Raw genomic sequence first — 22397 nt, 5'->3', positions numbered from 1 at the left:
TATTTTGGCAAATTAACTTTTTATTACATCAGATACAATTAATCCACAGTATATATTAAAAGAAAATCTGAAAACTGATCACAAGTTTTCATTCAATACTGTCCATATACCGTTAGCCACCTCCATCCACATAAAATTTGTTGTAATTCATTTCAATGCACAGAAATACACTGGAAATGGGGGTGCTTGGGTGGCTCAGTTGGTTGAGCACCTGACTCTTGATTTCTGTTCAGGTCATGATCCCAGGGTCATGGGATCAAGCCCTGCCCTGGGCTCCATGCTGAGCAAGGAGCCTGCTTAAGATTCTGTCTCTCCCACTGCCCCTCTCCCCTGCTCACACTCTCTCTTGCTCTCTAAAATTTAAAAGAAAGGGGGGCACCTGGGTGGCTCAGTCAGTTAAGCGTCTGACATCGGCTCAGGTCATGATCTTGTGGTTTATGAGTTCAAGCCCCATGTCAGGCTCTGTGCTGACAGCTCAGAGCCTGGAGCCTGCTTTGGATTTTGTCTCCCTCACTCTCTGCCCCTCCCCCACTCATGCTCTATCTCTGTCTCAAAAATAAATAAACATATTTTAAAAATTAAATTAAATTTAAAAAAAAGAAATACACTGGAAATGAACTGGCTTTGGTTGTTGTTTCAACACTGCCCACCAAACCAAAGGGTGAATCTAAGATATTTCTTGAGATGCTGAAAATTTGATCAAAATCATTCAACATGTTCAAAAATTATGATGAGAGTATTAAATCCAAGATACACACCTAAAGCACTTCCTTGGTCTTAGTTAGCATAACTTCTCCTCCCAAGACAAATTCTGATATCCTGAAACATCCTTACCTATCCAGACATAGGCGTAATTATCAGGACACTGCTTCCAAAGCCGTATTTCCTAGATTAGCAAACTAATCACAGGGTTGTTGTTGTTTTTTTTAATCTATTACAGTTCTTTTGCTTTTCTTTTGCTTACCAGAACAATAAATTCTTTAAGAAGAATCTTGCAGCATATTTATTAGATACTATTTTAAAATTTAAGAAGGGAGACCTCATTTCAATTATATTGAAAAACTAAATTCCCTACTGTCCCTATCCTTTCTTCTCCATAGTCTATCACTTTTACTTCTCATAAGTTTACCAGTTTTTCATACTTTATCCCTATCGTGATATATGTCTTTCCCTGACATTATACAAATTTATATAAATGTTTTGATTCTTTTCTGCGGTAGCTACTCTGCCGTGCTGCTTGAGAAAAGGGCATAAACAAGAGCAAAGCCAACTGACACTATAGCTTAGAAACAGTAAGGTATTACTCAGCAACCCACAGAGAAGGGAAATGAAACAATGAAAACCCAAAGCCCCTGGAGTCACCACAACATTTAATTCAATTCTCTACGATTTGTCATTTGTCGAGGCCTGCCATGAACCAGGCAATGTGCTTGGTAGACAGTGAGCTATAAAGAAGGGGCAGGCCATGGGGACCAAAGGCCTCACACCACAAGGAGTTATTAATTGGTGGTCTATAAAGAACCATTAATTCATGACCAAGAGAGTTAAGTTACTTTGGTAAAGTTCACTTGCTTCTTATTCTTTTTGCTTTAATTCACCAAGATCCATGAAGAATCCCTTTGTTCCAGTCGGACACTTGGAAAGCAGGTTGTGTTACACTACACCCACCATCTTCCCATTCACCATCTTTTTTTTTTTAATGTTTATTTATTTTTGAGAGGGGGGTACAGAAAGAGAGGAAGACGGAAGATCTGAAGTAGGCTCTGTGCTGAGAGCAGAAAGCCCAATGTGGAGTTTGAACTCACGAACTTTGAGATCATGACCTGAGTCAAAGTCAGATGCTAAACCGACTGAGCCACCCAGGTTTCTGCAACTCCCCCCCCGCCCCCCCCCCCCCGCCAATCACCATCTAAAGCCCACATCCCACCCCACACTCCACCTACATTCCATTACTACCTCATTTCATTTACTTCCTCTGCAGTAGTGTGAGGTGATTTCCTTCTACAAAGGCTGAAGATCAGAATCAATTCCAACACAAGAGCCCACTCAGTGAAAAACACAAACAGAGCAGATTTCTGAAACTCACCTGGACAAAGAAACTACAAGCAAGTAGGTTAGCCAAGTCCTGACCTGAGGTCATCCCAACACTACAAAACAAGGTGAAGAAAACTTTCTTTGAAAATCAAGTAAGAATGAAAAAAAAATGCTGGACGGAAGACAGAAATGTTGGAAGCTCTCCATATTTCACTCTCTCAGCTGAAGTAACTCTCAGTAGTCTAGTATATAAAGAATGCTGATATCCAAACCCTAGGTCACTGTGAGAACAGCTGTGTGATTAAGGCACAGACTTTGTTCTAAAATTTTCTGATGGAGTATTGTCAGAACTAAACAAAAGGACCCTAATTTGCCATTTTTGTTATGCATGAGACTTCATCAGATTGGGATGCAAGAAAAAAGGTGGTGAAACCTGACCAGGCTTACAACAGCTTTTTCAAAGGTCAGACTATCCCCAAAGGACAGTAAAGCCTTCAGGGGGTATATGCCTTCACATTCTATCTGGTTAGCGGCTCAGTGAGTGTTCCCTATTTCTAAGTGCTTATCTGGGATTCTTTATGCCTCACAAATACCTAACACAGATAAAAATTCTCCTTGATCATAAACATTTTAACTTATAGCTCAATTTAGCAAAGCTCCAGGCCCTAGCAAATGACCCAAATAATAACCCTTTGTTGATCTGGATTCAGAATAATAAATGATGAATGGGAAAAAAAAAAAAGGCAATAAAAAGTCCAGCAGAGTAGTGCTTTCCCACTGATAGAATGGGTCCCACTATTGAGACACAGAAGAAAATCTCTTTGCAGGCAGGGTTTGCCAACAAGCACAAATACCCATACCCAGGGCTGCTACTGCACAATAAACATACTCACCTCCTCTGTTCATTCAGCTGTCCGTCTAGACAATGAAAAGTAATGTTTCAACTCAGGCTTTATGTTTGACTTGCAAATACACTACCACCAACAAAAATAAACCACTGCCCACTGCGATGTTACAATATTAACACACACTTTCCAGTTTTAATAGAGCAAGTTTAAGGTATTACCAAGTGCACTGAGTCATCTACCTACTCAGCAAGGAAATACTGAATGGCTACAATTTCTATTTAGGACACTTTTCTCATTCTTTTTTTTTTTTTTTTTTTTTAAATCTTTATTTATTTTTGAGAGAGAGAGCGAGCAAGGGAGGAAGAGAGAGAGAGGGAGACACAGAATCTGAAGCAGGCTCAAGGCTCTGAGCTGTCAGCACAGAGCTCAACGTGGGGCTCGAACCCACGAACCATGAGCTCATGACCTGAGCTGGTCGGCCACTTAACCAACTGAGCCACCCAGGTACCCTGACACTTTTCTCATTCTTACCTGCCCAATCTCGTATAATTATCATCGAGTTATTAATTCTCCAACTGCTGCTCTTTCTTGTGATGATCATCTCAGGTAACAAAGTTAGAGCCAGGTTAGTAAAATGTGAAAATGAGAACCCAGACTCCTCACAGGTCACCTGATGGTTTCTGACCCCTGAGAGTGGAAGGTGACGACCCCCTGCTCCATCCGACATCCACTGGCACTCCCTAAGCCCATGCAATGCAAAAACCAGACCCTGGGTCTTCTTCACCACGACTTCATCATGACCTCACCATGACTACCAGCGCAATGAAGATATGAAACTTTTTATTTTAGACTTCTTTACATGGGATAAAAAAAGATAAACACCTACATCAAACATAATGTTCATGTGGCATCCCAACTGCCATCAATGATTTGCTACAGACCTGGCACATTTCTTAAATGCCCCAGTCCCTTCTTACAGCCCTAAGGGAAAACACAACACAACAAAACAAAAACCCCATTTTGCTTCAAAGGTAAGCAGTTAAGAGATATAGAAAACCTATCGAGGGGCACCCGAGTGACACAGTCAGTTAAGCATTTGACTCTTGATTTTGGCTCAGGTCATGATCTCGTGGGTTTGTGAGATCGAGCCCCGCATGGGGCTCTGAGCCGACAGTGCGGGGCCTGCTTGGGATTCTCTCGCTCGCTCTCTCTCTACCACTCCCTCACTTGCTCTCTCATGCGTGCTCTCTCTCTCTCAAAATAAATACACTTAAAAAAAAAAAAAAAGAGCTATTGAAATAACCTAAGCTGATGTATTTTATTTACTTCAGAGGGAAAATGGCATTTGTGGATTTCTGAACTGCGGTGCACGCCTGTGTCTAATACATGCACACGGCGCTAAGCGGAGGTGACAGAGCACCGGATGGGACCCATGGGGGACGTTTTGCTTAGCTTAGAAAGATAATCTCACCTGAGAGATTTTCTGAGTTTTTCATATTAAATGTTACCAAATGTAGTTGTATATTCATTCATTCAATTATGGGAAATACCATTTAGGTACCGACTTAATTTTTCTCACTCATTTTAGACATATGTCTTAGTCACAGTTCACATCAAAGACTCAATTTCATAAAGAAAGGGGGGTAGGGGACAGTGTGGCGAGGGAAAAAAGCCACTTAATCTCTTCCCTTGACTCTTTATACACATGCAGCTGGCCCACTAAAGCACAATGTAACAGAGTGAGGCTCCTGTCCTTTGTCAGCAGTCCTTTAAAGGAGCAATCAGGAAAGCACAGTTTGAATGCATTTCTATATTCAATCGCGTGGTCTTCCGTGCGAGTACGAACCAGGCCCGACCCTGCTTAGCTTCCAAGATCTGATGAGATCCGGCACACTCAGGGTGGTATGGGGCCGGACTGAATGTATTTCTGTAAATTACAAGGTCATCTTCAGGACGTGTGGAGAAGACAAGCAGTGTCAACTGAACTGAATTTACCTGCATTTCCCTCGGAACTCTGAGATCCCTCCATGTCACTTAACAAATGATCTTCCACACGTTCTACTGTAGGTTATTCTCCGATGCACAACACTTGATCATCAATACCAGGGGTTCTTTTTCTGCTTTTCCAAGGTCATTACCCCTCAACCCTCACTCTAATCCCATTTTTTTGGTGGACAACATGTGAGATCCCAAGAAGAATCCTAGGTAGTTTGGCTGTAAACCTGTCTCTGACGCGAGCATTTTTGCTGCACAGCCAATTGGCCGTAAGGCAACTCTGTGTAAAAGATAAAAAAAATAACCAGTTGACAGTGTGGTCTGACAGTCTGTTGCTTTCATCGACTGGCTGACAGTGTGGTTTCATTTCTCCATTGACGCAGTACTCCCATTTTGATATTATATAAATCTTAACCCTCACTGTGGTACACAGGCCACAGTGGCACAGAGTTTGGGACACACATTTCCCATGGAACTTTGGAACCTCTATCAACGGACATATGACAAGATGCCAAGAACAAACAGTGTAGGTTTTCATCACGGTACAACAAAAGGTCATTTACAAATATATATCCTAGTATTTGGAAACAGACGTTTCTTAACGAAGGAAGTCATACTAGCAAAAAAAGGAAAAGTGTGATGCTGAATGAGAAGATCAATCAACAAGCCAAAAAGAAATTATATACAAAAGACTTTGAAGATAAGGGCCTAAGTACAATTCACCAAAAAACACACACACAAAAAAATCAGTCATTTGCACAGCACTGCCGTGAATCAGTACTATACATTTTGAGTGTATTCAAACATTTTGTATCTCGCAGTAAAGTCTTTCTAACCTTGTTACTCATTTTTTATGTTTCACTATGTCCTTTTTAATGAATGTCCCTCTTTTTTTGTATGTGATTCTTTTATGGCACAACTTCCTTATGGCCAATTATCTGGCAAAAATGTTTGCAGTGAAAATGCTTGCAGCAACGAAGCTTACAGCAAAAACACCAGATATGCCAAAAAAGAGCCCTCAAGATCATTATTACAAGATCTAAACAAGTGATGGAAAACAAATATGAATCTCACATGTCATTTCATTTCTGGATATATTCATATTACTTTTTTGCTAATCATGGGAGTTTATTTAATTCTATCTGGTTCCTTTGAAACCTGGGTTAGTCCGAGCTATTATAATAAAAAGTAAAAAACCAAAACAGTTGCAAGAGGTTTTATCTTCACACAGAGAATCATAAAACTCTTGTTTGAGATCATATGAAGGGAAAGTATTTTTCTTGACATTAGAAGCTAAAGCAAACTTGGTGGAGACTCAAATATAATGAAAATAGAAGAAATATGTAAAGATAGCTTCAGTATTATAAAAAAAGCAACTATCTTCCTAGGGCTTGGAAAGGCACACACACATCTACAGATTTGCAAGATGAGCTGGGGATTAGCCATCTTCACTTTACACTGACCTTCTCATTTTGATTAGAAAAAAGTTTTTCGCCACATACACTCCCACAAGACAGCAAGTCTAACGGCCCTCACAGAAGAAGCCCAGCAGCTTTGGGAGCTTTGGTTGGCTCCCAAGCTGAAGGCACACTAACCTGAAGAGGACAGAGATCTCAAGTAGCTCTGCCATAACGTCTACATCATTTTGGGAAGTCACAAATCCTGAGTAAGCCAGGTTCCCTAGCAACCAAATGTTCATTTGAATGTTCCTTCCCACCCTATCCCCTTCATCAGCTGTGTTTGCTCATGAAAATACCAGTGGAAAGAAGAGGTTGTAGCAATGGGGGGATTTTGAAGGCAAACTTGAAAAGCCTAATAATAATTATTAGCGCTGGGTCTGATCAGACCATGCCAAGTACTGACTCAGATAAATCACTAGGGAATGAGCTTCATTTGCTGACATTACAATTTGGGACATCTAAAGCAAAACCAAGGGGAAAAAAAGGTTGTAAAATTTTGACAAGTTGAAGAAATAGATACATATAATCTCAGTCTCAGCCTCAGAAGGGAAGATGGGCTGCAAAGGTTTTGCACAGGCATAGTCGAGACAGTTTCAGGGTGCAGCCTAATCCTAAGAATGGAAAACTAGGAGAGGCTTCAAATCAGAAAACAAACAGAATCCACCCCAGCAGGTGTCCCATTGCTCAGTCAAACCCTTTAAGCCATCAAGTCTCTGAAAGGACACATCACAGGGGGAGAGAGCAACTGCTCAAAGCCACCAAAGAGGAGCAAACTTTAACACACGTCAAAAATTCACATAGACATTGTGAAGAGCTGCCACAATGGATTCAAGGTTTTCCTCTCTGAGATTTTAACAGTTTAAAAATACTAACTCTTTGGGGCGCCTGGGTGGCTCCGGTTAAGCGTCCAACTTCGGCTCAGGTCACGATCTCACGGTTTGTGAGTTCGAGCCCCGCGTCAGGCTCTGTGCTGACAGCTCAGAGTCTGGAGCCTGCTTCAGATTCTGTGTCTCTCTGTCTCTCAGCCCCTCCCCTTCTCATGCTCTGTGTCTCTCTCTCAATAATAAATAAACGTTAAAAAAAATTTTTTTTTAAATACTAACTTTTTGGGGGTGGGCCACCATTGAGCAAAAGGACAGATTAGCACCTGGAGTTCTTAAAAAGATACTCTGGAACAGAAGTTGGGAACATGGGATTTGTGGCCAGATGAACCTTCATGAAAACTCCATCATGTACTTCCTGTTGACTTTTTGACATCATGTAATCTGTGTGGCTTAACCTCTCTGAGTGTCAGTTTATTCATCAGTAACATGAAGTCCATATGTAATTCTTCATGGGACTATCACCTAGATTAAATGAGTTCATGTAGACACTGCATCTGGCATACAGCATATGCTTAGTTAATGTTTCCTATTCATGATGCTATCCCTTCAAAAATCATCTCTCTCTGAATACAGTTTAGAATTGGCCATGAGGATATTTTGCATAAGTGGTTAAAAAAAATTACTTAAATGTCAACGAACCCATGACTCTGTCAGTAGTTGTGCCTGGAGATATAACTAACAGTCACTCATGTATGTACTCCACACAAGAACGTAAGAACATATTTCTTGATGCCTGACCCAGACATGAAAAGCAAATTTCTGTCTTAAAAAAAAAAAAAAAAAAGTCACTGTCACTAAATAAGAAATGAACAAAGCCAAGTGCTTCATATCTAACAGCAGCTTTTCTCAGGCGTCAATTTAATTACTTGAGCTCTGCGTAATCTAGCCTATTCCTGGGTTTGGACTTTTGCTGTTGTTTTCCTTCTCTTTTGTGATGAAACAGCCACGTAACACATGCACAACTCCATGTATAAAAGCAAAATGAACAACTCTATTACCTACCTGTAGAATATTACAAGGACCTTGGAAGTCCCAGGTGGAGCCATTCCTAATCACACCCTATCTTTCACCCCTAGAAAGGAATCACTGCTCCCTTGCTCTTTTTTATAATCTTCCCGTATATGAGTCAATCCTTAAACAATGTATCGCTTTAGTTTAGCATTTTTGGAATTGTACATGAACGGAATCACACTATATTATCTTCTATCTTGCTTTTCCACTCAACATCATGCTTATGAGAGTCTTCCCTGTTGATACACACAGTTGTCAGCTACCCTCACTGCTGTTTATGATAAATGTATCACAATTTCCTTTTTCAATATACCGTCAACAGGCCTATAGACATATTTCAGTGTTTTACTGTTGTGAATAGCATTGTTGCGAGCTTTCCTGCAGACTTGTAAGAGTTTCTCTGAGGCCATGTTTCCCAATGTTCTTCACAACCTTACTTATATAAAATATCATCTCAGAATGACAAACTAAAGTCATGAGACAAAACAGTTCCTGCTCCAGGCCTGCAATTTGTTCTGCTACCCTAAAGACTAACAGGATCAGGGGACCATTTTACAAGGTATCCCAAACTTCATTCCAAAATCATTACACCAGTTTATATGGCCACCAGCATCATATGCGTATTCTCTCTGCTCCATATCCTTGCACAGTGATTCACGGTGACAGATACAATCTGGTAGGGATGAAATGGTAACTCATCGTGGCTTTAATGTTAAAACCTATTAAACTACCTCTATGAGTAAAACAGTAGGGTACTGGAACATGAAGGGACAGATCAATTGAACAGAATAGAAAATGCAGAAAGACAGCCAATTAAATACTTATGAAAATTAAGTGTATGATAGGGGCACATCTCAAATCAGTGGGAAAAAGATGGGACTTCTAATAAGTGGGTTTTGATATCTAGAGAGCCATGTAGAAAAAGAGAAAATTAGATCCATTCCCCATACAACAAAATAAATCCCAAATAGGTTGTCACAGACTGAAATGTTAATGATAAAACCACACAAGTACTAAAAGAAAATATGGATGTCCAACAGGTTAGTCATTATCCACATGTGGCTACTAAGCACTTGAAATGTGGTTAACTGTGACTGAGGAACTAAACTGGCAGTTTAATCTATTTTAATTAACTTAAATTGAAATTTTAAAATACTTAACTCAGTTATTGGATAATTTTCATGTACACTTGGAACAACCCGGTTATGTGAATTTGCTTTTCCAAAAGCATATTTTATGAAGTCTAAATCAAGTACTGATTATGAAACTTTAGTCACCAAACTGAAGTGTACAATAGGATAAAACACACATCAGTTCTTGAAAAATTAGCATGGAAAAAAATGTAAAATATCGCATTAATAATTTATTTTTATGTATATGATTTATTGTCAAATTGGCTTACATACAACACCCAGTGCTCATCCCAACAAGTGCCCTCCTCAATGCCCATCACCCATTTTCCCCTCTCCCGCACCCCCCAATCCACCTTCAGTTTGTTCTCTGTATTTAAGACTCTCTCGTGGTTTGCCTCCCTTCCTCTCATTAATAATTTAAAAATACTGGGGCTCCTGGGTGGCTCAGTTGGTTAGGCGTCCTACTTCAACTCAGGTCATGATCTCACAGCTTGTGAGTTCAAGCCCCACGTCAGGCTCTGTGCTGACAGCTTGGAGTCTGGAGCCTGGAGCCTGCTTCAGATTCTGGGTCTCCCTCTCTCTCTGCCTCTCCCCAGCTCATGCTGTCTCTCAAAAGTAAATAAATGTTAAAAAAATAATAATAATAAATAAAAATAATAATTTAAAAATATTGATTAGTTATTGAGGTGATAATATTTTTGATATATTTGATTAAATAAAATACATTATTAAATTCATTTCACCTGTTTCTTTTTACTTTCTTTAATGTGGCTACTAAAAATGTTCATATGTGGCTTCTAGAAATTTTTTTTTCTGCATCATCATTCAAATCCAAGAGGCAATAAAAGAAAGACTAATAAAACTGACTACATCAAAGAAAAAATTTACATTAAAAAAACATAATCTGCGGCACCTGGGTGGCTCAGGTCATGATCTCACAGTTCACGAATTCGAGCCTCACATTGGGCTCCCTACTGTCAGCATGGAACCCGCTTTGGATCCTCTGGCCCCCTCTCTCTGTGTCCTCCCACTCTGGTACACAGGCTGTCTCTCAAAAAAAAAAAAAAAAAAAAAAAAAAAAAACATTAAAAAATAAAACACACAGTCTGGGATGCATGGCTGACTCAATCAGAAGAGCAGGTTACTTAATTCCAGGGTCATGAGTTCAAGCCCCATGTTGAATACAGAGATTACGTGAATAAAAAACTTTTTAAAAAAGAAAAAGAAAACATAATCAGAGATAAAACACAAATGATAAGCAGGGGAAAAAATTGCCAGCACTGTCCATTCACCTATCCGTTTAGTTAAGGAAAAATCATGTTTTAGTCTAGGCTTTATGTTTGATTTGCAAATAAACCTCCACCAACAAAAACAATCATTCTTACTACAATGTAAGAGCAAAAGACCAGAACAACCATATACTCAAATGAATAAAGTTTGGTATACTTACACAATAGAGTCTCTGCAGTTGTAAAATACAATGAAAAACTTTACATACGGCTCCAGAGTGATCTCTAAAATACAGTATTAAATGCAAAAAGCAAGGTGCAGAACTATAATATGCTACTTTTTTTCTAAGAGGAGGGAAATGAAGATGTTTGCTTATATTAAATAGGAATAATAGGGCATGTCACATATGTCACACATACACACGTACACAAACACACACCTATACATACACATATGTTTATTTCCATAACTCTATCCATTGAACAATGACCTGCCCAGAGGTAATGAGAACTCCTAACACCTGGACTGTGGTCTCTAAATACCATGTACCACTAAAAACAATCTGAAATAGAAAAAGTACTAGGTAAGTCTGACATATCTTGTTATACTAGCAAGGAAAACTATCACCAAAAACCACTACAGTCATGTCAAAAAAAAAAAATCAGAAGCCAATTTAAAAAGTCTTCCATGTGCCAAAGATAATTCAAGCTTTGAAAGAAATAACTGCAAGGGATGGAAACACATAAACTGTATTAAAGTCCACGAGTTCAGAATACTTAAAAAAAAAATCTTTCTTCTTCTAGAAAATGAAGGCATGATTCTGAATATTACTTAAAATGAGGGAATAAAACCAAGCATTAATTTTCCCATATAAGCTATACTGTGAGGCAACCAAATAACTGATATGGCTCATTTCTTCTTGATAGGAAAACTCCAGCTAACAAGTGTAGACCGGATGGCAGAATATCATCATTTTTCCAACCTTTACTGAAACAACGTATCTAGACGATGACCATCAATGGTTCTTGATGGGGAAACTTGATAATGGAGATCAGGCTGACAACACCTAAATCCACTGCTTTCCTAAAAGAAGAAACAAGAAGGCACGTGTGCCTCCTGAAGCGCCATACCAGGAAGCACATCACACTTTCTGTGACGTCCCCTTGCCAAACTATCTGATCGAGCTTCCAGTCTAGATCAAACTACCGGTTTACAGCAAATAAGAGAAACAGGAAAATAAAGTCAAGAGCACCAAGAAAGAAGATGCAATCAGCAAACTACAGAATGCAGGAACTCCTATGGGACAAATCCCTGTTTCTTCAACAAATAAACTGCCAGGAAAGAAGCAGAAGAGGGAAAAATAGAAAAAGGGAGTCTATAAAGATACAGGTATCTTTGGGGGCGCCTGGGTAGCTCAGTCGGTTAAGCATCTGCCTGTTGATTTCGGCTCAGGTCCTTGCAGTCATGAGATTGAGCCCGGCAACAGGCTCCACACTGAGAATAGAGCCTGCTTGGGATTTTCTCTCTCTCTCTCTCTCTCTCTCTCTCTCTCTCTCTCTCTCTCTGCCCCCACCCCCCCCCCCGCCCTGCTTGCGTGCACACTCTCTCAAAATAAAAAAAAATTAAAAAGAAAATAAATAAAGAAAAGAAAAAAAGTCCCTGAGCCTCAGTTCTTCCTCATCCACAAAGTAGAGGTAAAGGTAGAAAGTTCCTCATAAGGCTGTCGCAAGCAGTAAAGAAGTACATGAATGCATATAACTTAGCACAGTACCCAGGCACAGAGTGAGCTACTCCATACATGTCAGCTTTTATTATTACTACTGTCAATTATTGCCATTGTTATTCAAGATCATGAAGCTGGAGTTAAGGGGTGGTAGAACTGGGATAGAATGTGCTGAATTCAAAGCCCTCCCTCTTTCCAGTGCCCTGATCCCTCACCCATCTCCACCCTGAGTCTTTCAGTAGAGACTGAAAACAAGTAAAAATCAGACCCCACGATAAGAGCCTCTTATTTATAAGACAAAGCTTTAATGACATTGCTACTCAAGGCTTGTAGGATCAATTAGCCATCCTTTGTTACAATGTTATAACTTAATGCATCTTTAACTGTTAATGGTTCCCCATCAAGTGGAATGTAAACACTCAAGTATTTGAACCCCCTTAAATCAATGTGCACACTCATAAATTCACAATGATTAAACACTGCACTATTTCATCATCCTCCCAAAATATGGCCTCAAATTTTAGTACATCAGATGCCAGTATAAATTATATAAAGCAAACCCCAGAATCCCAACATATAAAATGACCAAAGTGGTAAAACATCAAACTGCATGCAGCACAAGCTAACATGACATTACAAAGCAAAGTACCCATATCTTGGCATCTCCCATAAGGTAAACATTTCCACTTTTATTTAACAACAGAATTCCAAATTCTGAGAAAACCTCTTGTTTTCTATTCTATTATTTCTATTTCTATTCTATTATTTCTATTTCTATATTGTTTTGCTTCTTCACTGGACCATTCTGACCACATGCTGATTCTCTTGCTCTGTTCATTCTCTTTCACTCTCCTTTTTCCATCACAGCCCTAAAGATTAGTGTTTTCTTCTACTTTCCCTGGGCAATCTCATGCCAAGCCACATAGCTTCAACTACCAAATTTACAAAGATTCTCTCATTCATTCATTCATTCATTCATTCAACAAATACATGCTAGGCACCAATTGTGTGGTAGTTGTCATGGGGATACAAGAGAATTAAAAACAGATATACTTTTACCTTCGTGGTAAATGGGCATCCACCCTCCATTGGGGGGTGGAGGTGGGTAATGAAGAATCACAAAGATTGTGGTAAGTATATGCAGGCAAGGTGTATGGTGCAGTTAGAAGACAGAATAGAGGAGGGGCCCCTCGGAGGCTTCGTCAATTAAGCATCTGACTCTTGATTTCAGCTCAGCTCATGATCTCATGGTTCATGAGATTGAGCCTTGCATCAGGCTCTATGCTGACAGCAGGGAGCTGGGGTTCTCTCTCTCCCTTTTTGCCTCTCCCTCTTTCATACGGGCTCTTCTCCCCTCCCCACCCCTCAAAATAAATAAATTACTTAAAAGAGAGAGAGAGAGAGAGAGAGAGAGAGAGACTAGAGGGATCTAACTTCATCATGGAGGCCAGGGAATAATTCCCTAAGAAATGATGACTGAGATCAAACCATAATTCTGCCCCAAATCTCTCCTCTGAAATCTAGACCAGAATTTCAGTATATCTCCATCTAAAAGCATATAAGCACCTAAAACTCAACATACTCCAAACTGAGTTAATAATCTTTCCTCTCAATGCATGAACTCCTCATCGCAGTAAAAGACAGAACTATCCATCCAGAAATTTTGTAATTATTCATTACCCCTTTCTTCACTCTCCAGTCCCAATTTGTCACCAGGTCCCACCAATCTTGCTTCCTAAATGCCTTTCCTGCCTGTCCTTCTTTTCCATATTCAGGCATTAATTCAGTGCCCATCAGCTCTCACCCAGTTAGGACCAGAGTTCCTCTGCTCTGACTCCAGTCTGTTCCCCTCTAGTCTCTTACCCACACTTGGAAGAAACTATCTATCATGCCAGTGATGTCTCTCCCCTGTTTACAATCTTTCAATGCTTCTCACTGCTTATATTTTGGGCAATAAGTCCAAACTCTCTACCATGAGGCTGAGGAACCACACAGCCTCATCTCCCACTGTGTTCCATCACATGTGGAAAGCCCAGCCTTGAGGACCCACATCCATATGTCTCCACATGATGCATGGTGTCTTCTGCCCAAAATACCCTACTTCATCTTCCCTTTGCCCATAAACCCCTTTATCCCCATATGCCAGTCTGTGAACTAGTCTATGAATCCACAGTAACGTGAAAAAAATAGTTAGAAAGACAACGTTAGCCGCCCTCGATATTTTTAGAAATGTAAACAATACCCTAGAGGACTCTTGTGTAGCTTCTGAGTGTCATCCCAACTATGAAGCCTTCTCTATGTTGGGGAATCACATGATTTACCATCTAGGAGTACCATCTGAGAGTAAAAACTGGGAGACTTTTAAGTGCCAAAGGGGTATATTAAGACCTATGTTGAGGGCGCCTAGGTGGCTCAGTCATTAAGCATCTGATTTCGGTCCAGGTCATGATCTCACGGTGTGTGAGTTCGAGTCCCACATCAGGTGAGCTTGAGTCCTGCTTCAGGTGAGCATAAGCCCCGCTTTGGGTAAGCCTCACTTTTCTCTCTCCCTCTTTTTCTCTCTCTGCCGCTGGTGGGATTCTCCCTCTCTCTCTCTGCCCCTTGCTCAATTGTGCCTTCTCTCTCTCTAAAAAAAAAAAAAACAAAAAAACAAAAAACAAAAAAAACCTAAGTTGAACACCAGGCACAGTCCAGGGCTGTCCCAGGGAACATGGTCAGCCTACCTCTAGAGAGAATCCGCTCCTTTGTTCCCTCACCTCACAAAGCAGTGTCCGTTTACCACATGTCATGTGTTTGCATGTCAATTCACACGCTGGTCTGAGGAGTCCACAAAGGCAAGGCCAGGCCTTTTTATCTGTATCTCCAGCATCTCTCCAGTGCCAGGCACGGGATGACACGAAGCGTCATCAACAAAAGCAAATGTTTGTTTAATAAATTATCTGAGTAAGAAAGATTACATGCCTTAATCTTGGCCAACACACGAATTTAAAAATTCCCATTATCTTTTCTCATCCCACACTATACTTCCTCATTTGGTTAAAGAGGGTTTTGAATGGGAGCAAGGTCTCCACAGAGAAAAATTCTGAGCTTCAAACCAATGACCAGCTGTCAACCAACCAACAGCCACTCGCTTAGCATAATACATGCCCAGGGGGCACGAGAGATCTTATAACTGGGTGGGGTGACAAAAAACACATTAATGCAAATCAAAACTAATACAGAAACAAACAAACATCAAGTAAGTGCTATGAGCATTCACGGAAGGCAAAGGAGGAGGGTCTCTTATGGTCAGCAAAGGGTCAGAGACAGGATCTGATCTGAGACCTGAGATCTCAAAGCAGTGTTGGGGAGGGTGCTAGGGAGGCCACCAAGGATAAGCAGAAGATTTGTTTTCGGAGCTCTATCTATACTGCCATGAAGGCCTGGCACAGAAACCAGAACATCTGAATTTTCAGCAAATACTAAGTGACTCAAAGAGGTTCCTGGATTCTCATCCCCTTCATCAAAATAGTAATAGTATCTTTCTAAAACATATAATGAGATACATGTTGCTTATTCCTGTATAACCTTTTCACTGTAAGAACTGTTACAAAATTATTTTAGGGAAATTGCTTCTGGCAGAACGTTCAGACAGAACTGCTGAAGTCACCTCTTGGCATGTATTAACTATCTGTGTCTTTGAAAAGTTCTCTGCAAGCCACAGCCTGGCAGCATGCAGCATCTCCTTGCTCCACACCTGGACTTTCAATCTTCTCGTTTTAAAACTAGTAGTGTCGGGGTGCCTGGGTGGCCCAGTCGGTTAAGCGTCCGACTTCGGCTCAGCTCATGATCTCACGGTTCGTGGGCTTGAGCCCCGCATCGGGCTCTTGGCTGACAGCTCGGAGCTCAAAGCCCAGAGCCTACTTCGAATTCTGCATCTCCCTCTCTCTCTGCCCCTCCCCCTGCACACGCTCTGTCTCTCCCTCTCTCTCTCAAAAATAAATAAACATTAAAAAAATTTAGAAATCGTGTCAATAGAGGGGGGTTCCACTGCACTGTAAAAAACCCATATACGGACCTCCTTCCTTATCAACCCGGGTTCAGGAGTAGCTGTCATACACTCTAGCATCTGTGACGACTGGAATGAAAAAGGTCCCCACACTCCAGGAAAGACTAAACTTCTCATGACCTCCCTACCCAGCTCAGGTGGGAAAGACCATGTGAGTCACCGAGTGGGGGGGGAGTATGTCCTAACACAGGGTTTATCAGTGAAGTAACACTAAAACTACTGCAGTATCCATCACAGTCCAGCAACACACAGGTCTATCACCGACAGGGAATTCTTACCATTTTTCCTGCTCTGCTTTAAAGCACCTTCTTCCAAAGCCCTAGAGCACTCAGGATATTGCATAACTAGTGTTGGACCTACTTGTGAAGTACAGTTTTATAAAAAGACCAACCCAACTATGTATGCAATGAGTCAATAGGATATGTTTTTCTAGTAGTTGTCCCCATTAATACTTTTTCTCCCACTGACTCCCTACTGATGGGGCTGACGTAGGCTACAAACGTACGGGGAGAACCAACAGCATCAGGTCTTTGCTAAAGAATCCTTACTTGGCATAAATGTGTCCTGTAAGCTTCTAAAATTTTCATGGAGAGCAGTAAAACCATAACAGATGAGCAAAAAGTTGGTTCAATTTACAGTAATATTTATTCAACCAAAGGAGAAAAAAAACAAGTAATGAGGATGACATGAAACAAGCCATTCTACTTCTGTCATCAGTAAACAGATTTTGGTACGCAGCAACACCTTTCAATGGTGCCATGAAGAAAATCTCTGAAATGCTTTTCAAGATTTGTTATCCACATCTTGAAAAATAACAGTCATCACTGAGATGGTCCTTTATTATCCAACACAGGATATAATAGCTAAGTGAAGGGGCGCCTGGGTGGCTCAGTCGGTTGAGCGTCTGACTTCAGCTCAGGTCATGATCTCACAGCTCATGAGTTCAAGCCCCGCCTCGGGCTCTGTGCTGACAGCTCAGAGCCTGGAGCCTGCTTCAGATTCTGTGTGTGTCTCTCTCTCTCTGCCCCTAACCCACTTGCATTCTGTCTCTGTCTCTCTCAAAAATAAATAAAAACATTAAATAAATTTAAAAAAAAAATAGCTAAGTGAAGACGCAAAGTACCTCAGCTATTATTAAATGGCCTAAGAAGCTCACAAAATCCAAAATATAGTGAAGTCAAAATTGAACACAAAGGCGAAAAGATCCCTAAACTCAGGGGTGCTCTGATCCCATGTGGACTTGAACTCATGAATGCTATAAATGCATTCACTAAGATGGCATGAGCCTGTGAAACAGGCACAGGCAGGAACCTGCTGGAAGATCTAAAGGCTTGATGGAGAGAAGTGGGTGGGATTAATAAGGAAGATGTAGGGCAAAGTAGGACAAGGTAGAGGGGCCCCGAGGGCAGAAGGAAGACAGCACCCTGGATGCCAGAAGTCTAAGCTTGAGCAGAGGTGGGAGGAGTCAAGGAGAAAGTGGGCCTGGGGATCGGGTTAAAACATTGGAAACGTGATTGTTCAAATACAAAATACCCAAGTCTCGCAGGCAAAAGTAAGGTGGAAGGGTAAGAAGCAAGAGAGCGTATGGGTGAAAATCTGTGGGACGGGAAGCCATGTTAACACTCCCGAAAGGACAGAAAGGTGAAAGGGACATTTGGCAAAGGAGCAAGGTTAACAGGCAGCCAGAGGAGAACAGAGGAAGAGTCAAGGGACGCTAGGGGCCTGGGGAGCTCACTGCAGGAGGCAGGTCTCCACTTTCCCCATTTTAAGTTATTTTAGAAGGAGCAGCAGTGACTATTGATTACTGCCTCCCTTGGAAAAATCTGGTAAACCAAGAGGTGGGGCTACCTGAGTCTCCCCAGACCCTCTCCCCCACTCCTAGATAGATCCAGGCACGTTCTGGGAGAGATTCCAGCACAGGAAACCCTAAGTGCTATGGCTCCAGCACAAAGTCCGGTAAGACAAGGTACAAGATACGTGAAAGGACTCTGAAAACAGTAAGGCACCCTTTCAGTATGAGGCGCTGTTACTCACTGAACCCCTTGGACAAAAGAGATAAAGACCGCAGTCACACTTCACACTATTGAGTGAAGAAATATTTGTCAAAGATGGATATTATATATAATCCAAATCAACATGCCCCTGACTAGAAAATCCAGTAATCTGGTATGTTTTCTGGCCTGTCGAATACTCTTCAACAACTAAAAAAATCCTACCTGAGGCAGAATATGGAGCTCTTAATAGGCTATCATACTGATTTATTAAAATGGAAGTCCGCAGCTAATGTATTTCCAAGGAGTTTTTTGACACATTACGGACCTTAACTAATTAGGTTAATTCAATTCAATTCAATCAGTCACTGAGTAACTTCCAAGTACAAGGTAGTGAGTGGGCCAGCTACCACGGGGGTTGCCGTGGGGGTTGCAAAGATGACCAAAGCCTCCTGCCTTCCAGTCGCTTGGGCAATTACTCTTCCGAATTTCCATTTCAGATTGGGGGAGCTACCTGTCCTTTCACAAGTGGAGAGAGAAGGTAGTCTTTACATTCCGGGACTGGCCTACAACCCAGGAAATCCATTTTCCAGGAACACATTCCATTAAAAAAATAAAAAATAAATTAAAAAAAAAAAAAAACGAAAGGAACTTCTTAATACCTGCTGACTGAGGATGCGGCTGGGTGCTCCCTTCTACGTTCCTCCTAGCCCAGCTTACATCCAACCACTCTTGTCATGATTGCATAACCAGAGCATGTCAAGTTGTTTCTTGTTGCAACTGTAACTTGTAAAATTAAACTTCAGAACTGAGATAGTCAAGCTAAATAATTGCTTACTTTAAAAATATGTACATATGTAATTTACATGCCACTTTCGATAAGCCCTTCCTTGAATTATGATCTCTTAAAGTCACAACTGTCACCAGTTTCTAAAATACAGGTTCAGTGTTGCAATTCTCCCTGCAGACAGGCCCTATCCCTGTCTTTAGTTTCCTAAGCAGTATTTTATACCTAGTCTATTGCAATCTGCTTTTCATGTTTTAACAAGAACTTAATCACAACACTGATTTCTCCCATGCTATGGGACTTCTAAAATTCCAAAGAAGGACCATAAAATGGCCCAAAATGCACTTGTTTGTGCCTTAGCACCAAGTTGTACTGGTAAGTTCAAGTGAAGCTAGTGCTATTCATCACACTTAGGGCCCTCCATGAGCGAGTCCCTGCCGTCTCCTTCCTCTCCTGACCTCATGAGAGGTGCCATGACACTCTCTCTCTCTCTCTCTCTCTCTCTCAATGTCTCTCTCTCTCTCTCTCTCTCTCTCTCTCTCTCTCTCTCTCTCTCCTGAGGCCCCAGGAGAAAGAGGGCCAGCCATGAAGAGCCTGGAGGAAACCACTCAAAATGTTTGTCAAGGCTTGCCTGGTGGAAAATCCGACACAATGCTGAGGCACCTGGAAATGATACTCATAATCGGGCAAACCACCTTCCTCCTCGGTAGGATTTTTGAATCGGTCAGAGCAAGTAGTGCCAATTAATGAACAAGCTCTTGATTCGCACACTGTGACTCTTCAAGAAGCTCAAATCACTGCAAACAGTGGGCTATTAATTCCCAGAAATCCATGTTAGATGATAAAATGAAACAGGGAGAAAGGGGTGATGAAGAAAGTACGAGCCAAGAAAACAAAATGATCAGTTCTCTCCAAGAGTAAAAATGCTGAAGAAGGAAGCTAGACCCTCAGGGTTCTCCCAGGATGAACTTTCAACATTGGATATAAGACCTCTCCACCAACCCAGGGCCATTTTTCTTAGGATATATGTTCTGATGGAGATACGCCTGACACAGAAGCAGGCACTCTTCCTCAGGCATCGGCTCATCTGAGAGCTAAATTTGCTAGCCTTCGTTGCTTTTCCCAATGGCCCTCCAGAGCCGAATCTGAACCCCGTCTGCCCAGCAGGAAATGTGAGGGGAGGTGACATTTCAATACTGCATTTTGTGATCAGTGAAGTGCTGGTCCCAGCAAAGGTTTAACGCAGATAAATACACTCAGATGTCCTATCACTGACACTTCCCACTTCACAAGGAGCAAAACAAAAACTGGCGATCTAATCTACATTAGTTTCCATGTCTGTTCAATCCTATTTTCCAAACAGCCAATCCAGAACATACTCTATTGGTCCTAAAATCCACCTCTGGAAGTATGAAAAAGGGGAGAAAACCCCCCAAATTGAGCATCTTGGACTTAAAAACCCTTCAAAAACATCACTATCTCCCCACTGGAGAGCTAAATAGCCCAGACCCGTACTACCCATGATTTTCTTCTGCCCTGGTACATTCCAACTCTACCAAACTCAAAGGTTATTATTAGGTGAAAGGTGAGTCCATCCCCTTGAGTAGGGAGGTTTTCGTAACATCTGTCTGTGTAATGAACGTGTCACTTCCCCCAAACAGTCCATAGTGTTTCCTTACCAAAAAAAAAAAAAAAAAGTGTTTCATGGAATCTATGGTGTGTCAGCCCCCCTCCCGACGTCTGAGTCAGAGCCCGTGTGTGCCTTCACAGAGGTTCTGGATGATCAGGGTGTATCACTTTCAGAGTTGCTCCAATAGCTGAACTTATGGCTGTCTTCCAGCCACACACAGCATAAGCACGATCTATTTTAAAACAAATTTCCTAACCCACACGCGATGGAAGATACCTCATACAGAGGTAGGTTTCCTACTAACAAATCACTTCTATCTCCAACCGTGTTTGTCATCACTCAGGATGAATGCGTGTTTCTGGGCATATATTTTTATCTTTGACCATGTAACTCCTGGAGCAAAGAAAGCCACCTGAAATTTAACCAACGTGCCTGAGCCAATTCAGGGCTTTAGAAGAGGAATGAATGGGAGATGAGAGCCCTTAAGCTCTCACAGGGACTTCTCTCACACAAACAGTAGGTGGGGGGGAAAAATCCCTCCGTAGAGGGAGGAGGCAGGGTGGATGATCAGGGAAGGACATCAGCAGCAGAGCAAAGGCAGCCGTGGCGGCCGCACTTCGCGAACTGCCTGCGGAGGGGAGTGAAATCTGTTCCGTGTACAATACCCAAGCACCCTCTGCTGCTGCCTCGCATGGGCACGAATAATAAATACACCGAGGTGGGCAAACAGATGCACCGACACAAGCCACCCCCAAAAGGTCAAAACTTCAGAAATCCCGGGGATCCCAGCACCCACCCAAACACATCAATCAATCGGAGCGGGAGAAGGGACTTGAAGACTTAGCAAAGGATTCCGAATTCTGTTTTTTCTTTCAAGCTCTGGCTTGCAAAGTACGGTGGCTACATGCAAAGCTCGAGAGGAGCAGGCAGGCTGAGGGCGGCAGGGGGAGCGGGTGGGAAGGGAGGGGTGTCTCACACCAGCCACCCAGGCCTCAATGTGACGAAAGTCGTCAGCAGCCCCAACCACATCCCAGTCCCTCCGCCCCGGCAAGCAGACGCCCCCACCCCAGCTTCCGTCCCCGCACCAGCGGCAGCCCCGGGCCGGGCCGCGCGCCGGCAGCGCCACCACCGCGGCTCGAATCCCTTCCGCGCGGCAGACTCCCCGCAGGCCTCCCTCCCAGCCCACCCGGGCTCGCCGGGGAGCCGAGGCGCGCGAGCCGCGCCGCCCGCTCCCCCCGCCCGGGACCGGCGGGGACCACGCTTACCTTGGGCGCTCGCGGGGGGGGCTGAAGGTGGCAAGCCTCCCGCCCCCCGCCCCTTGCCTCCTCGCCTTTTCTCTTCCTCCCTCCTCTCCTCTTCCTCCGCCTCCCCACGGTGAGTCCGGGTGTCCCCCTCCTCCCCGCCGCTCGGAGTAGACGCCGAGAACCCCGGAGCCCGGCCCGCGTGCGTGCGTGCGGGAGGCGACGGCGCGCGGCCAGCTCTCCAGTAACTGAGCGCGGCGCGCAGCTCCCAACTAAAGTGTGAAAGAAGCGGCGGCCGCGGGGCCGCGGCGCGGAACGTCCCCCCGGGAGTGGGCAGGGAGCGAGCGGGAGCGGGCTGCGAGCGAGCGAGGGAGGGGACCGC

The 22397-nt window shown here is 42.6% G+C and overlaps 1 protein-coding gene across 1 annotated transcript in view; it reads right to left on the bottom strand.

Annotated features, from left to right (window-relative positions):
- CUNH1orf21 (chromosome unknown C1orf21 homolog) overlaps positions 1–22154 on the bottom strand; it is a 235269-nt gene extending 213115 nt beyond the window's left edge. Inside the window, exon 1 of the mRNA XM_019427149.2 lies at positions 22040–22154. The gene's annotated coding sequence lies outside the window, so the exon portion shown is untranslated. The remainder of the gene's footprint in view (positions 1–22039) is intronic.
- Positions 22155–22397: the final 243 nt, after the last annotated feature.

The sequence above is a fragment of the Panthera pardus genome, unplaced genomic scaffold, assembly GCF_024362965.1.
Source record: "Panthera pardus isolate Hobbes unplaced genomic scaffold, ASM2436296v1 HiC_scaffold_21, whole genome shotgun sequence".
Lineage (NCBI taxonomy): Eukaryota > Metazoa > Chordata > Mammalia > Carnivora > Felidae > Panthera > Panthera pardus.
The sequence above is the reverse complement of the archived record's forward strand: the minus strand, read 5'-3'. Positions and strand labels throughout refer to the sequence as shown.